The sequence below is a fragment of the Neovison vison genome, chromosome 6 (assembly GCF_020171115.1).
Source record: "Neovison vison isolate M4711 chromosome 6, ASM_NN_V1, whole genome shotgun sequence".
In the NCBI taxonomy this organism is placed as follows: domain Eukaryota; kingdom Metazoa; phylum Chordata; class Mammalia; order Carnivora; family Mustelidae; genus Neogale; species Neogale vison.
Genome location: NC_058096.1, coordinates 48011061 through 48024993, shown reverse-complemented (window position 1 = coordinate 48024993; position 13933 = coordinate 48011061). Strand labels below are relative to the sequence as shown.

General features: G+C 38.1%; 2 protein-coding genes across 5 annotated transcripts in view; one reads left to right on the top strand and one right to left on the bottom strand.

Annotated features, from left to right (window-relative positions):
- The window catches only part of CMSS1 (cms1 ribosomal small subunit homolog), a 389957-nt gene that overhangs the window by 327074 nt on the left and 48950 nt on the right, over window positions 1-13933 (bottom strand). The gene's annotated exons all lie outside the window — the stretch shown is intronic.
- Window positions 1-13933, top strand: part of FILIP1L (filamin A interacting protein 1 like) — a 113601-nt gene that overhangs the window by 58519 nt on the left and 41149 nt on the right. Inside the window, exon 1 of one of the 3 annotated variants that reach the window (XM_044251207.1) lies at window positions 5603-5703. The exons of the other annotated variants lie outside the window; for them this stretch is intronic. The gene's annotated coding sequence lies outside the window, so the exon portion shown is untranslated. Of the gene's footprint in view, window positions 1-5602; window positions 5704-13933 lie in introns of those variants that run through there. 3 annotated transcript variants of the gene reach the window in all.

Here is a 13933-nt window from a genome sequence, read left to right as displayed (position 1 = left end):
ACAGATATTTTATAAATGTTTATAAAGAGTAAAAGGGAACACAGTGCAGTTGACCCTTAAAGAAATGTAGGGATTAGGAGCACCAAATCCTGTGCAGTCAAAAATTTGCATATAAATTTGTCTCCCCAAAACTTAATTATTAATAACCAACCATTGAACAGAAGCCTTACATAACATAAATAATTAACACATATTATATAATACATATTATATATTATAATCTTGTGAAAAGTATGCTAAAGAAAAATATATTATTAATAAAATCATAAGGAAAATACACTTATAGTAGTGCACTGTAAAAAAGTCTGCATATCGGGGTGCCTGGGTGGCTCAGTGGGTTAAAGCCTCTGCTTTCGGCTCAGGTCATGATCCCAGGATCCTGGGATTGAGCCCCGCATTGGGCTCTCTGCTCAGCAGGGAGCCTGCTTTCCTTCCTCTCTCTCTGCCTGCCTCTCTGCCTACTTGTGATCTCTGTCAAATAAATTAAAAAAAAAAAAAAGTTTGCATATATGTGGACCCATGCAGTTCAAGCCTGTTTAAGGGTCAATTGTACATCTGTTAATAGTTGGCAGTATTCATGAGGTAGGAATAGATGTAAAATTTCTTTTCTACTTTTCTGCATTTTGCAAATTATCATGGACACTGAACTGTTCTATAATTGATTTTCAAAGCCACAAAAAATCATCTAATTAACAGTCTTCCCATTCATAGTATTACTACTGTATTGCCACTGACACTTACTGTAATCAGCCTGAGTTTGCTCTCAAGAGTATTAGTCCCTGTTGTAAAACCAAAGTCAGCTGAAGTATGAATAGGAATAGCTGAAGGGCTTCTGGAAACTTCAAGGACTACAGAGGACAGGAGATTTGGGTTGCAGATAAAAGCAAGTGGGTCTCTATGAAACTTCAGTTCACTGTAACCCATTAACTATTGGTGAAAGGCTCTATCTAGGTGCACAGTGCAAGTGTTGTGCTGCCTAGAGATATGGTAGATTTGTGTGGGCATTTTTTTTTTAAAGATTATTGATTTATTTGACAGAAAGAGAGTGAGAATGAGAGAGAGAGAGAGAGAGCAGAAGCAGGGGGGAGTGGCAGGCAGAGGGACAGACAGAGAAGCAGGCTCCCTGCTAAGCAGGGAGCCCAATGACATGGGGCTCAATCTCAGGATCACGAGATCATGACCCAAGCCAAAGGCAGATACTCAACCAACTGAGCCACCCAGGTGCCCCTTGTGTGGGTACTTACATGTACAAAACTAGGCAGAAGACACCTGGGCAATAGAAGAGTAAAGGAATAGGTTAGAAAACTGATCCTTTAGGGTGCCTGGTTAGCTCAGTGGGTAGACTGTGTGACTCTTAATCTCAGGGCTGTGATTTCAAGCCCTAGGTTGGACATGGAGCCTACTTTAAAAATAAAATAAAATGCTATTTAAAAAAAAGAAAAGAAAAAAGGAAAGCTATTGTTTTTGGCATGGAGAGAAGGTACTTTTGCCCTGAGACTTCCCTTTTGGCTCTACATTCTATAGCTGCCCACATATGGTGCTCAGTCCCTTCCTCTTAAGTTGTGTAGCTGCAGAGGAGAGATCAGCACTGGATACATGGCAGGCTAGCCTGATGCTCACAGTCAACGCTGCTTTCGAAGCCTGCCAGTGAGGTATTAGAATGTTCCCTGAGGTGGAATACTACAATGCCAAAGGCATACACTAGGGCTAATCCAACTGCAGCCTAAGGTAATATGAAACTATAGAAACTTTTCCCATGCCATCCTGGATCTGTCCCCACTATGCTCAGCTTCTCATATAGGACTATGCCTGTGATAAGGATTGTTTTCCTTTGTGTGTTATGGTGTTTTCACATACACTATTTTAGAGAGGCAAAGGAGCAAACATATCACATTCAAAGTAAGTGTTACTATACCATAAATCCCAACAGAGTTCTCAGGGAGCAGTGTACATCACCCCTTAAATGATGAAAGAAGCAGTAGTTAAAATTATGGGCACCTGGGAAGAAAGGTGTAGTTAATTATGAATACTGCTTCTCCCGTACTTATATGAATGACGAAAAGACTTCACCAGCCACAAAAAGAAACTAAGGCAGGGAGACGGGACATGAAAGAAAGTAAGAGTAGTTACGTCACAAAGAGAAACTGGCTTTGACATGCTTAGTAACATGTTGGTGGTATTTTTAAACAGTTAAATGACAATACTGTGTACATGGCTAATAACATCGGTTGCTGTGGTCAATGTATCGAACTCCTGGCATTAGCTTGAACCATGGGAAACTGCTGATATTCAACTGTTTTTGACTATCTAACAAAAGTGATTCCTATGGTTCAATTAAACTGATACATTCTAGTTTCCACCCTTGTTGCCTACAAACCCTTCTTCCTCATTAGAAAGCAATTAGATTGGTAGAAAAATTCATCTGAATCATTTTCAAATAACAACCTAAAGCTACTACTCATTAAAATTAAAATTAAATTAAAATTATTCCTTATAGAGAGGACTTAAATTTGTAGTTACACTTATTTGTAGGAAATTTTGGGTTATAAAATAAGAAGAGTCATATAGCAATTGGACAATAAAATTTTCGGTAAAAAAGTAAGTAAAATTTTCTCAGCCAAGACTGAGGCACAGTGGTCATAATTCCATTCTTTTGATAAATATATGTCAGAAGCCAAGAAAACAAAGTTTGTATCTCAAAGAGAATGTTCATAGGGGAAGAAGGAAATAAAAGTCTACCTGAGGACTCCTGTGGCCAGTAGAACATAGTAACAATGACTGGTTGGAGCTTCCAATACAAGACCCAGAGTGCTCTTTCTTGTGTCAGATAGAGATCCCCCCTGCTTAAGACCCTTGACTTTCATCTGTCGGAAAACTGTCATAATATTCTAATTTTATTAGACCAAAACATGTTGCCAACATTCTCAAAAAAGCTGTCTTAGTCAATATACAAATTCATGATGTCTCCAATGTGAATGACTTCCCTAGGGTTATTCAGCACATAATCAGGGTGGCTCTGGTGGGTGGCCTGCAAAGGTCAGTCTTGGTTTTCCTGGTATAACATTCAGTCTAGAAAATAAAAATAGAAACTTCTAAACTAAATCCAAGCATTTCTTTACTAACACTTCTGAGAGATCTGAGCAAACCATTAAGAGAAGACTAAGGCTGTGCACATAAACACTGGTTCAAATCACTACATTTGTTACTTTATTAGCAATATGACCTTGGTCAAGCCATCTTACCCTTCCAAATGTGTTTCTTCATCTGAAAAGTATGACTAATACCAAGTTACAATGATGGAGTACTTGTAGAACACTAAGCACTGTGACTAGCATGAACTAAAAAGCTCAACAATGTTATTATTGGTTCCTGAAGAGTGGTATACACCATGATCTCAGTCAGAATGCTGAGTCATAGCTGGGTCAGAGATCACTGCTTCAGGGAGTAAGGGGACACCAGGAAAGGCACACAAGGAGTTCTAATCCTCTTTTCTCTTGCTTCAAAACCCTAGACAAGGGTTGTATACACTTAACTTCTCTGTTCTGCAGCTACTGCAGTTAAACAAAAGAAGGAAATAGTGCGGCACAGTTTACAGGGGAAGTGGAAAATCAAAAATACGGAAGTAAACGCAAAGCATGAGTACAAAAATGTGGGAAAGAAAAGAGTCCAATGTTGGGAAATCTCTGTACCTATAAAGGGAAAGGAGGCAAAACCAGTTATAAAAATGTAGGCCTAGGGTAAAGATACTTTGTTACCAGTTTGAAGCTGAGATACAGGAATTTATGCAACTTTCACCACAATCATTTTATCTCATTTATAATGAATCAAATCTAGCATACAAATCTCAAAGACATGCTTAATAAGTAAAGGGCAAGTACAGGAAACTAAAAAGATTCAAATACCCTTCACAACTATAAGGTAGAAAAACAAAACTAAAAAACTAATATCTAAAATGGTAATAAAAAAGTATAAATCAAATATTAAATTTTAACCTCAACTGAAGGGTAGTCATTGGCTTCTCAGAACAGTATATATATATAAAAAGCAGAAGTTTAGGGGCGCCTGGGTGGCTTAGGTCATGATCTCAGGGTCCTGAGATCGAGTCCTGCATTGGGCTCTCTGCTCAGCGGGGAGCCTGCTTCTCTCTCTCTCTCTGCCTGCCTCTCCATCTACTTGTGATTTCTCTCTGTCAAATAAATAAATAAAATCTTTAAAAAAAAAAAAAAAGCAGAAGTTTAACAGGCTTCTCAGTAGAGAGTGATCTAGAAGGCCTATCAAAGTGAGCTCACAGTTTAGAAAAGATGACACACGTTTTTGTGCCCCATATCTTTTTTTCACCATTTTCACTCACTATATATTCTCTGCAACCAGCCTTCCTTTACTCCAAACTAAGGAAAAGAAACAAAACTATTTTCATTATTCCTGTTTGACAAAACATATGGAAAAAGTAATTCTATAAACCTATGTACATCATAATAGGAAGCAATCCTATCTTAATGTTTATTTTTAAAGAGTTAAATAGACTTAAGTCACTAAAACTACTCAATTCATTTGAAGCTTGCAAATAAGGCAGCCATAGCCCTAATTCACTAAGCAGATTCACCTAGTTAGCTAGAACTTCAGAGATTACTTCTCTTACTAATGTGCAAAATAATTAAGAGGCTAGTTCTCATTTCCCAGAAAAAGAATTTATAAATCTGCCCTATACTAGAGGTTTAATTCAGTCATATTTGATCAGTTTCTTTTTTCTTCTCATGTCTTTGTTTGCTGGTAGACGAAAACAAATGGATTAAAACTGGTCCTCACGTTCTATTTTTATACTTTATCTTGAAAGTATAGCACAAAACATTTATTTTTTAAATAAAACTTTCCCTGACAAATATACATTAGTTTGAACTACTTTCGTTAAAACACAGGCATGCAGAAATGAAGAACTAGGAGGTTCTTTCAGGAAAAACACTGAAAAAATCAGATTTCATCTGGCCTTCCCATCATCACTTGAAGAATTGTTTGGTAGTTACATCATCAGGAAATAAAATACTATCCTCTGAGGACCCCTACTCTTTACAAAAAGGAAAGAGCAGGTTTGAAGTCTAAATCACCCTCGGGATTATCTCAAAAAAAAAAAAAAAAAAAAAAATCCAAAAACCAAAAAAAGCTTCTGGCTCTCTCTCTCGCCTCCCCTCAGCAACCAAAAAAACAAATGTAACAACAATGTATTTACAAAAGTTTAAACAAGAATACAGGAAGTGCATTTAAGAACCTGAAGCAATAGCAAGAGCTTTAAAGCCCTAGAAGGGAAAAAAGTTACTAATGGATGGACCATGACCCCCAGTGACTTGGTTAGCCAGGCAGGAGGGCGCCGGCGTCCCGGGCCAGCCGCCCATTCCCTCCCCGCAGGGAGCCGGGGACCGACAGTCCGTTCACACGGTCCGAACGTCGGCGGACCTGGGGCGCATTGCTGCTGCTGCGCCGTCACCGCCGTCGCCGCGGATCTGGCTGTCACCCGCGCCCCCACCGCCTGCGCCGCACACGCGGAGTGCCTTATAAGGCAGCGCAGTGACGTAACGCCCTTAGGTCGGGCGCGCTCAGCGCCCCGCTCGCATTGTTCGGGCAACTCCCGGAGCGCGCACAGCCCGCTCGCAGCGCCGCGAGAGTGCGGCCCCCTTCGGTCCCCGCCCGGCCCAGGCGCAGGCAGCTCAGGTAAGCCCGGGAGAGCCGCTCAGCTCCAGCAAGGGGCACTGCTGTCAGAAAGTCAGGCGGACTGTAGGTGTCTTTTAAAGTTATCAGCATCACGAACTGCAGACAGGTTTCGAAAAGCGCGTCCAGTGAACCCTAGGTTCAAAACCTTTTCAACTCACACAAAACTTAAAAAGTTTACTCTGATAGAGAAAAGAGATTTGGGACTTGATTTTTAAATGATGAGTGCTGGTGGATGACTACATATTACAAGCTCTCTCCAAGTGAGCCACAACTGAATCCTGCCTGTGTTCAGAAATCTTTGGGAAAGGGTGGTGGTAGGGATATATTGTAATACCACAACTAAATCTGATCTTATCTCTCCTCGGACTTGAATTCCCTTATGTCTTACAAGAACAAAGTGCCAAACACTACCACATGGTAGTGGATTTATTAGAGCCTATTCTCACCCCCTCCCCCTTTGTGAATTTGCATATAAAAGACTAGAAATCACTGTTAGAAATATATCCTGAAATTAGGATGAATGTAACATAAAAAGCTAAGCGCTTTTTAAGCTTCAAAAAAATCCTACAAACTCTAATCTGTCTTAAAAAGCATTTGTCACTCTGAACATGGACGTAACTCTCATAATTTTGAGTTCCAACTTTTTATTTCAATCAGTGGATAATGACAAACTGCACTGAAAATTAAAGATAATGCTAGTTTCTCTAGAGTAATATTTTGGACAATAGTTTGTTATGTAGAAATGCTCATTTAAAAGGTAAAGCCTGTAGAAGAATTTTGGTGATCAGTGGCATTCTGAACTTTAAGTTATATCTAAACCCTGAACAGGCTATTTGCTATAAATGAACATTTAACCATATGATATTGAACACCTGGATGAACATCTGCATATTTTACTTTACTTTTCAGAATAAAAATTAGCAGAAGAGTTAATAAAGAAAATATACTATGTCACATTAAAACATTGGAATAGGAGATGAAAAAATCATTTATCACTCAAACTTTATTTGCTCTGAACATATACTGTAAAATAAAACTTAAGAAATGTATCACAATTATCTCCCCTTTTAAATAGCCTCTTTGTTTTATTTGTCACTTGAAACAGCATTTTCTATATGCCCCAAATTTGGAATTTATCTGTGTTTCTAGTAATTCCTGTGGTTGAGTATTTTAAAACATATAATATTGGTGCCTATTACTTCTGCTTCATAGGAGTTTTGTGTTTGCTAATTTTGTTTGGAGCAATGCAAGATTTTGGTTTCGGTATTCTAAAAGAAAAATTGTATGTTATTTGGTCTGAAGATAGGCTATATAAACTGCAGGTTAGTACGGAAAAGGAGGATTTCCCTAAAACTGTTATTTCAAATCTAGGGAAGCCTACCATAATGAGAAGAAAGAGTGGCCAACACCCAGGTCACTGTGAAGTACGTAATATGCAACACAAAGTTGTTTATTTGATATAGGCTGTAATTGGAAATGGAAAAATTCTTGCTTTGGTAAAAAGGTATTCCACTCTTTGGAACTTATGGAAGAGGAGGGAAACAAAACCCACCAATTATTGTTTCAGTTATACCCAGAGTGCCATCTGTACCATAAACTATAGCTCAACTGTTGAAAATCATAACCTCTATTAAATTTTTAACAGCTGTGTTTCCCAGGGTCTGCACTTTATTGTTTTAAATAGGCAAGCATAATTTTTTTAAATCTTTAAGTGACACACTTCAATATTCCACACTTTCTTTCCATTTATTAACTATAAAGCATGGCTCAAAGAACAAATCACCCATTAAGACCCTTTTAAAACTGAAAGTTAAACAAAATTTATCGTGGATACATTATCACACAGTGGGCTCTCTGAATAAGCATTAGTCCTTTGGACAATCTATATGATAGAAAAAAAATGTTTTAGGTAGAATGAATATAAATTTTTATGTTTCCAAATGAAGCAAATAGTAATTTTATGCTTAATAAATTCATTTGTCCTTTTATGGCAATGTGAAGCAATGGTATTTTTGTGATATTTTCCCAATGCTGTGATGAAGTCTATAGAAAGAGCCAACATGAAAACACAAATCAAGCTCTGAACTTCTTAGTTTTCAAGTCCAGTTGCAATTCCCATAAATTTACTTTCTCAAAAGGCTGTGAATTTTGTTTTAGGGTTCTTTGCTGCTCCTTCCCCCCCAAAAAAAAATTAACTGGTAATAAATGGATTCTGAGGTGAAAAGTGAAAATGGAAAACCAAGAATAAAATCCCTTTTTTTTCTCTTAGGTCATTTTCTGTCTATATCAAATGTTTCAGAGCAATGTGAATGCTTTTACAAGGTGAATAGAAAAAATACAGCCTTCTCTTTAAGGGGAAAAGGAAGGGAGGCAGGAAGAGAACTATTTATAAAAACTGGATATTGTGGCATAATAACCAGAAGATGTAAAGCAATATTGATTTCAACCTGCTTCACGTACTGAAATCTGTTGTTCACATAGTTGGTCATTATATTAGAAAAATTTGACACATCTTACCTTATCCTCTTGAGTAGCTCATTAATTTTAAATGATTTTTAAAGTTTATTTGTCTTTGACTATGAATGTAGATTCAATGTAATCTGATTGGCTAGTTTCTGTAAATTATGTTTTAAATAAAGATTTAAAGATGAAGAGACACTGCATAAGTGGCTAGCATCACACACTTTAAAAGAAATATTTCTGTGGCTGCTTCTGCCATCACTATAATATCTATAGTCCCACCAACTCAATCACTTACATTTAATATGGGCTTATCAGTTTCTTCCTCGAATGGTAGGTGCACTAATTCCTAAAGGAACATCCCAACACTGTTGTAAGCCCTCCTACAGCCTTCTTTTTCTTAAAAAGCAGAGTTGAGATGATCTCTCCCTGGCTTTCTTCTGTACTAATACTACCTCTGATTGGGAAAGCTGAGCAAAACAAAAGTGGAAAAAACTCTCCAAGGAAAGTCCCCTGGTTCTTACTCAGATAGGGGAGAAACATTCCCTTTTCATGCTTGTTCTCTCAGAGGCTTTAGCAAATTAAGATAGGACAGGAGCAGTTTTAATTCTGAGCCCCCAAACAGAGAATGACATATTAACAGTGTTCTACCTCCAGTCTGACCATCTCACATTGCTACTCCCTACTGGTTCTAAAATCAGATTAACTCTTTAACAGACAATTACTATTTTTAAACGATAAACAGGAATGCTGTGTGTGTGTGTGTGTGTGTGTGTGTGTTATGGGGGATAAGGAATTATGTAAAGCATTAGGTATGTAAGTGTACCATTAGGTCAGGTTAAGGTGTAGCCAAACCCAACTTCTTGATTTTTGTTTATAACTTCTGATTCTAGCCTAAAGGACAGTTTTAGCAGTAAAAAAGAACATAAACACTGAACTCCACAGATGTGAGTTTGAGAAGAAACTTCTTAAGTTTTTCTATAAGGACAATGGTATCTCCAGGCCCCAGAGAATGTACACACACTCTCTCTGTCTCTCTCTCTGGCAAGGAATGACCACAGAGCTTTATAGCTAGAAGAAGCCTGCCATCTGATCCTAATGCCTCACCTTACAAAAGAAATTGATGTTCACAGTGTGACTTGGCTCAGAGAGTTATTCAGAAGCAGAGCCAGGGCCCCCTGCATTCTTGGGCTACAGCCTTTGCTTTCTCCTTAAATTAGTTCTAGAAAGAGATGAGGGACGAAGCCCCAGAAGAAGCCTTGGCACTGGAGGTGTTAATTTGGATATAAAACCCATTAAAAAAAAAAAAAAGCAGAAAGGTTCAAAGTTATTGTTAATAAGTATAAGCAGTAAGAAGGCAAGGGGAAAGAAGGGAGGTGAAAACCAATAGAGTTCAATCAGGCTATTACAATGGAAGGGAAGTGATAAAAGGAAGACAGAGAAAACAAATAACTCCACATAAAGGTCCTGGGGGTGTGGGGCACAAAGCTCACTCTGCTTAGAAGCTGAGGGACTTCCCAGAAAGAATGTATGCTCTGTGTCAAAGATATTCAGGTCTGAACCACAACTTGATAACTGACTTCGATCAGCATCTTCCAACTAAACATTCTGCACTCTTCATACCTCCCCAGCTAGCAGGTTCCCTTTCAAAACTCAGGGACTCAATGCCTTTAAAACAGCCTCCTCAAGAACTGCAGAGTAACTAATGAAGGTTATAAGCTTCTGGTGACATTTACCTTGCTTTACTTTCCTTCATGCAATGCACTGCTATCTAACATGAAATTACATATTAACAGCTTATTTGTCTATTGTGTCTAGGACTCCTTGAGAGTCAGTTTTGCAATCAATTTTATTCCTAGTACCTGGCAAAGTACCTCTCTATAGTTAGTAGGTGTGTCACTGGGACAAGGTGTTGGATAAATTACAACTAACTTAAAACCTAGAAGCTCCATACTTGGTAAGAAAAGAGTATTTCTGAACACTGGGCTAGGAAGGGCCTCTTCGTCGAGATTCAAATAAATCTCTACCACTGTCTGAAGTAACTACACAGAACTGACTACAAACACAAAAACCAGGTAACTAATCAGGCTCAGAGGAAGCCAACGCAGTGAAATCTACTTTGTACTATACACCACATGTTGTATAGGCAGACTAAGTGAGATGCTTCTCTGCTTTCTGACTACCTCCACCTGCTTCACTTTAACTTCCTCCCCAAATAATAAGAATAAAGGTGGTGAAAAAGAACCAGGTGAGTAGCTGTGGGGCATGGAATGGATGGGAAGCAAAATATGGATCAGCTGAATGTAGTGGTTTTTGTCCTTAGGGAACAGTAGGTTCCTCTGTTTCCCCTAATCTCTGTGCCTCAGCTGAAGGCCTATAAAATGCAGTCATTGCGCCCAAACAGCACGTCCTTGCTGTAACTAGAAACCAGATTACCTTTTACAAAGTATACACTTTGATTGTGAAGTTTTTGTGGGTAGTTCAGTGACTCTGCTAGGTTTTACAAAAAAGGAGTGATTTTTCTGTAGTTTCAGTTAGCTAGTTCCAATGTCAATCTTTGAAGCCAGCAGAAGGCTTGTAACTCTTCTTCAGCAGCAAAGATTTACTGAGTATCTTTCAGGTACTGTGCTAAAGCACAAGGCAGGACAACAGGCCCAGCAACTAATTTCTCCATACACCATAACATGTCACTACCCCAAGTTCACCTACTAACACTCACAGGCATGTCTAAGAAGCTCTTGCACAATGCTCCTGTCCCTGGTTTTTTTTTTTTTTTTTTTTTAAATGGACTGAAAAAGTGACATAAGAAAGACAGGTCAGCTATACATAAAAATTAAGTGAAGGTAAACAATGTGGGACTCCTAAAGAAAAAACAAAATCAACCAGAACAGAGTCAATCTTCAAGCTTGCTTGTATATTTACTGATGATACTAAATTGGCATGGACAAATAGTGTTATCTCTGTGGTTAGACAAAAGAGTAGAATAATGGTACATAAATCCAAGTTCCACTCTTTTTGTCTCTACCATAGCCTTGGCTCCCACAAACCCCCAAAAGGAAACACTCATCCACCATAAGCGTATCTCAATACTGGGGAAGGACAGAATAATGAGCAGTAACCACTAAGGGTACTCTCTTTAACTGGAACTGAAGACTATATAAAAATACAAGCTACTGGTCATATCACTACAGAAAAATTAGCCAAAGAAAATGGGAGGACTCTGAGGGGGAAAAGTCTACTCTTAAGCACAGAGAAAAGATTAACAAAACTGCAATATTTGAGCCTGTGAGAGCACCAAATCACTGCACCAAGAACAGCCTCAAAGATGAGGTCAGCCCTTCAAGATGAGTGGTTCAGACAGAAGCAAATCTGCCAGACTTACTATATCTCATGGCCTACCAGTCTCGGAACAAAAGTTTAAAGGTGAACTAAGTTTATCTCCCTCTTTTAAAAATTCTTTCTTAATAAAATTCATTTTTAAGTGAACAAAAACAAAAAACAAATATTTGAGCAGAAATCATAAAAGGAATGTGAAACAGTCATCACATTTGGGCTGACAAGACTTAAGTGACTGCTGCTATTATATGTGAAGAAAAGGAAGGTACTTTTTGGCCTAGAAGCTTGAGAAGGGCAGAGAAAGTTCTTTCTTGCTAAAAACAAAGGGCCATGTAGTGAGATGCTGTCCATGTTCCTTAGCCTTAGTTTGTTAGTCTATTAACTGGGAATGGAAGAGGAGGTAAATCACTCTGTGGAGTTTTGTGAGAAGTAATTTGTTGTGGCTAAAGGGAAGATTATTTTTTAAACATAATATTGATTCATTTATTATCAAGGTAGTTAAATGCCTGTGTTACTAAAAGAAATTTTTTTACTTACTAAAGAGTAATTTTTTACTTACTAAAAAGAAAATTTTTGAGGTTGCATATTATCCTTTAGGCTTTCATGGAACTAGATAAATGGGGCAGACAGATCTTTCAGTGAAAGGTGAGAAAAATTTCTTGTCAAGTGATTTGGGGTTCCACTCAATTCCCCTAAAATTATGCTTCACAAGATTCTTCTTACAATTCCGTAAAATTCACTGGGCTTGGTAAAGATGCAAAGAATCACAAGCAAAGTTAAGATTCTTTGGGGGCCTTCCCTCATCTAGACTTTATTTAAATTTGTCTCCAAGTGAATTCCTCATTTTACTAAAGGGTTGTCCTTCCTCAGAAGTGACAGGAACAAGAGGAACAAATCTTTACTTCTTCTTCTGCTCTAACAAGGGCAAATTCTGGGTTATGCTTCCCTAAGAAAATGGTTCTTCTGAACTCTCAATCATTTTGGTCATCAAGTACATACTGAATGCAAACCTATGTTGGGGATACAGAGGTACCAAGTCCTTCACAGAGCCTGGAGTTAGTACAAGAGCAAAACTAATACCCCAAAACAAATTAGAAAGTGATATAAAATAATATAAAGTATTTGTGTCACAAAACTTGTAAGGGCTTTGGGGACTCAGAAAGGGGGCATCAGCCAGACAAGTTAGGGAAAAAACATTCAAAGAAAAGATGGGAACTGAAATGTAAATGGAAGGTATTGAATGGAACATTCCTAAAAGGATAGCAGATATATTCCTTGGAGTCTACCATGGAAAGGGAATCTAAGGTTAAATTTTAAAAAGGAAAAAAAAAAAAAAAGGCTCAAACCAGGATCTGAACATCCAAACTATGATTTTTAAATCCAGTATATGGCCTTCAGAACAACCTGGACTTACGTAGAGAGGACGCCATCTCCTTAAAGTGAAGATTAAACGTGACAATAAAGCACTTGGCACAGTGCAGGACCCAGAGTAGACACTCAATAAATGGTACCCATGATTCTTCTAGTTATGCCAGTCTGCCCACAAGGATGGTGCTCCATCTATAGATAGGGTTCCATCAGGTTGAGGCACAAGGGGCTGCCTGAGCACAAAGAGAAGGTGCTTTGTAGGATGTAGTCTGGAAGAGCTCATGTTCTCTTATACCCAGACATAAAGTGAAGTAAAGGGTTAAGCCTTCTGGAGAGAATCCATGGTCTAGTGCCTAACCTCAGCTACTCTGAAAAGTGAGGTTATCTTTTATTCTGATTTCCCTGCTAGAAGGGAATCCCTCTTATGAGAAACCCACATGAACCTTCTAAAGGGTGTTTAGTCACCTGAAATAAGAAACAAGTTGCTGAGTAGTTAAATGACCAAAGAGCAAAAGGCTTATTAAAAGCTAGCCTAGGATCTCCCTGTTTTACTTCAAAAGTCCTACCATGTCTGGGAGGCACACAAATAAAACAAATGGGTAAGACAAACCTTACAACATGGGCTGAAGAGCCTATATCATCATATCCTAGCCACAGACAATAAATCCTAATAGTCTAAGTACTAGGACTCTTAAGTACTTCATCCTAGGTGTTAATTTTTTAGTTTTAGCGTACTTTCAAATTTAGCATAACATTTTAAGTGTCAGACACTGAAAAGATTTATTTCTTACTTTTACAGCATACTTAGATAACCTTGACTGACAGTACTTGACATATAAAGAATGAAAAATAAATCGGAATCCCATGAGATTCCAATTAAGGTCCCATGTAGTTATGAACCATTTGGACCTTGATAAGTCAGAAAATCTCTTCTGATGAAACAAAATATACATTTTTTAACATATGAATTTGTACACAATGCTGTACAAAAAAGAAAGGAGGAAAGGAGTTTAAAGGTTGGTGGGGTTTTTATTCTGTGGAACTGATATCTGAGCATCATTAAAAG